Here is a 4,175-nt window from a genome sequence, read left to right as displayed (position 1 = left end):
CTATTGCTAGTGCAAGTGATGAGCTCAAACTGTTGTCTTCTTTAAATTCTTTGGGTTACATTGAATTAGAGGTTTTCTATAATCTAAATAGTTTGAAAGATAGACTTGTTCGATATGCTGATTTGTCTTGATTTTGTAGACACACATATCATGTTATTGGTAAATATGACAACAAATGACAATTTATGGTACATCGAGCTTATATTTGTACAAATCTGAATTTTTCTTTTGTTGAGCAACATCATGATCAATTAGGGGATTATAAAATTAATATGACAACTTTCTCTAACTTTGCTTTTGGGAAATAAGTTAAACCTAAAGAAGGGGAGCATATGTGTAATACCAAAATATTTTGAAGAGAAAAAAAAACTTAGTAGAGGTTCAAACTAAATTGGGCCAAGAGCCATCCAACCAGCCCACTCCTTGGCCCAAGTCCAAACCCTTTTCCCCATAACCTTAGGGGGGCCGAGCCCCTTCCCAGCGCCGTCTCCTCCCCCTTTTGTTGTTCTTCCTCAAGTAACGCCTCTCTCCCTCTCCTCAGTACCTCCCTCCTATCTAAAACCTCCACGACAGCAGCAATAAGCAAGGGAAAAGGAGAAAAATGGATTGAGGAAGAGGGGAGGTGTAACGTCCCGCCTCCCGAGGCCAGGCCCGCTTACATCTGGCAGCTTAACTAGGACATAGACTGCCCTCACAGACCAACACATGTCTTTTTTGCACACTTCGTCCTCACTCGTGCGCACCCGGAAAGAACTTCCCAGTCGGTCACCCATCCTCAAATTGCTCCGGGCCAAGCACGCTTAACCTCAGAATTCTTTGGAGGTCGGTTTCTGGAAAAGAAGTTGCAACTTGTTGGTATGAGTATCCTATTAATCATATTAAGCCCTGGGTCGGGATGTCGCATACTCACCCCCTTAGAGACCGACGTCCTCGTCGGTCAATCCTAAGCTAGGAACGTCCTCTCTTGGCCACGTCCCGTACGTCTAGTGCCAACGGCCCATGTGCCACGTCCGTGCGTCCAGTGCCAACGGTTCCTGTGCCACGTCCGCGCGTCCAATGCCAACGGCGCATCCCAGATGCCCGCGCACTGACCCGCCACACGCCCGTCCACATGCCACCACGTCCGCGCGTCCAATGCCAACGGCGCATCCCAGATGCCCGCGCACTGACCCGCCACACGCCCGTCCACATGCTGGTGGCATCTACACCCCCACGCGCCGGTGCTCATGCCCGCGCACTTACGTCTGTACGTGCCCGTGAAACCGCGAGAGTCGGTTCTGATACCATTCTGTAACATCCTGGCTCCCCAAGGCCGGGCCCATTTACATCTGGCAGCTTAACTAGGACATAGACTGCCCTCACAGACCAACACATGTCTTTTCTAAACACTTTGTCCTCACTCGTGCGCACCCGGGAAGAACTTCCCGATTGGTCACCCTTCCCCAAATTGCTCCGGGCCAAGCACGCTTAACCTCGGTGTTCTTTGGAGATCGGCTTCCGGAAAAAAAGTTACAACTTGTTTGTATAAGTATCCTATTAATCCTATTAAGCTCTTGGTTGGGATATCACAGGAGGATCAAGATGTGGTGCATCTTTGGAGTAGACTTGCTCTTTCCCACCCCGATCCCGCAGCCCTAGGTTTGAGGAACGATCAAGGTGAGGCGAATCCATTTTTATCCATGCTAATTATTGTTTTTAGATGGTTCTTGGTCACGGGGATTAGTGGATTAGTGGGGAAAACACAGTTTGAAGGCCGATCTGAGGTCTGTTGTTCTATAGCTCAGGTAGTGGTGTTGTTCTTGCAGTTTTGTCAATCTAAACGATTTTTCCTCCAAAGGTGGATTATACAAAATTTGTATAGGCTTATTAGATCTAGTTGCGGTCAAAATTGCACATTTTTTGGTGGAGTATATCATCAGTTATTGATTTTTGTTTGGGCGCTGTCCCTGATTGTCCAGATTTGGACTGTTACCGATGCATTTGTGGGCAAGGTATTCAGCAGGCGCAAGAAGGAGTCTAGGAAGTCTCCTGCGCCTGGGAAATAGACTTTAGGAAAGAGATATTGTTTTCCTTAAATATTGTGAGTCAATTCGAGAGTTTGTTCAGGAAAGAGGCATAATCTTATAAAGGCCAGAGATTGTATCAGGAGGGGTTATCGAAGGACAAAGGTTTCCCGTGTAGGACTACACTTCTTCGATCTGGCGATGGCAGGGAAGGTCCCTGGCGGCGCAGATCAGTCCCCATCTAATAAAGTTCCAATTCCTCGCTATTCCCTACGCTCGTTGCCTCCTGATCCGCAAGTACTAGTTTCTCCAATGCGCACTCCCCATCATCCAAGGCGAGGCAGTATCAATTTGGTATCAAGGACAGCTGCTGGGGCATCGTCATCGTCATCGGCGACCATGACCGGCCCCCAAGATCCTGAGCCCACACTGTGTGAACTGGGCGCCGGCATGCAGGACCTTGGCGCCAAACTGGATCGCGTGCTCGGCCAACTTTCTACCGTCAACAACCGGCTGGACTCCATGACCGACGCATTGCCCGCACGGAGAAGTTCCAGGCTGGCTCAGATCTCAAAGACGGCTATGTGGAGGAACCCCCGCAGAATGAGCGCGGTGGCGGCGGCTTGGGTGGTGATTATGGCGGCGGCGGCGGCTATGGTGATGGTTATGGCGGCACTTATGGTGGCGGCGGTTTCCCTCACGACCAGCGCAATCGTCGTTACTATGGCGGCGGCGGCGGTGCCTGCAGGGGCGGCGGTGGTGGCAGTGGCGATGGATTTGGCGGCGGCGGCTACTACCGTGATCGCCATGATCACCACGAGGACACCTACTGGAAGCGCCCACGATGGCCCAAGTTGTCCTTCCCCTACTATGATGGTGAGTCTGATCCAATCACATGGCTGAACAAGTGTGATTTGTACTTCCGCGGTGCCAGCACCATGGAGGAAGAGAAGGTCCGGACAACGTCACTCCACCTGGATGGGGTGGCGGCCGAGTGGTACTTCCAGCTGGAAAAGGAGCATGGCATTGTCTCATGGGCAAGGTTTGGCCACTTCTTGAACTTGCGCTTTGGGCCACCAATTCGCTCCAACTCCTTGGGTGAATTGAAAGAATTGAAGAAGACTGCATCTGTGGAGGAATACCAGCGCCGTTTCTCGGCTTTGTTGTGCCGCTGTGAAGACTTGTACCCCCAACACTAGATTGATTTGTTTACTACAGGACTGGGTCAGCCTTTGGCTTCTGATGTTGAGATGCAGCGACCATCTACCTTGCAGGCGGCCATGAACCTCGCTCGGGCGTATGAGCACCGCTACAAGGCAACTGAACAGCCGGTGTGGCCTGTACAGCGTACCATCTGCAGTAACCGTGGGAGCACCGGCTGGCCCTGCAGCCGACGGTGCCAAAGCAGATGGGTTACCCCACCCTCGCTTTCGTCGCCTCACACCGGAGGAGATTGCAGAGAAAAGAGCTAATGGCCAGTGTTACTTCTATTCGGAGAAATTCTCTAAAGACCACAAATGCGCCACAAAGGGGGTTTTCTTATTGGCTATGGATGAGAATGATGATGCTGAACCAACCGATGACGAGATTGGCATATCTCTGTCTGCACTCACTGGGATCAATACAGATGACACGCTGCGGCTGCAGGTGAATGTCCAAGGTGTTCAGTTGCATGCTTTAGTAGATACCGGCTCCACACACACTTTCATACATGATGATCTTGCTCGCAAGCTTGGACTACCCCTCACCCATCGGCCCAGCCTCTCAGTTAAGGTGGCCAATGGGGAACGCGTGACGAGTCCGGGTGTCTGCTGTGCCACTCCTCTACAGGTTGGCAAGGACACCTTTGTGGTGGACTGTTTCGCCCTCAGCTTGGATGGATTTGATATGGTCTTAGGTATGAAATGGCTGAAGACCCTTGGCCATGTTAGCTTTGATTTTGGGGGATCGTTGGATGGCTTTCTGGAGGGACAGGAAGCCTATTTGTTGGCACGGTATTGGTAGTCCAGAGCAGCCCAGTATTACAACAGCCACAACTGAAAACTTGATGGAGGTTTTATTGACTGAATTTGCAGATTTGCTTGCTGCGTCCCGCGGCCTCCCCCCACAGCGCAGGCATGACCACCGCATCCATCTCTTTCCGAATTTGGTGCCTGCAGCAGCTCGTCCTTA

Source organism: Panicum virgatum, chromosome 2K, assembly GCF_016808335.1.
Source record: "Panicum virgatum strain AP13 chromosome 2K, P.virgatum_v5, whole genome shotgun sequence".
NCBI classification, from domain to species: domain Eukaryota; kingdom Viridiplantae; phylum Streptophyta; class Magnoliopsida; order Poales; family Poaceae; genus Panicum; species Panicum virgatum.
The sequence above is the reverse complement of the archived record's forward strand: the minus strand, read 5'-3'. Positions refer to the sequence as shown.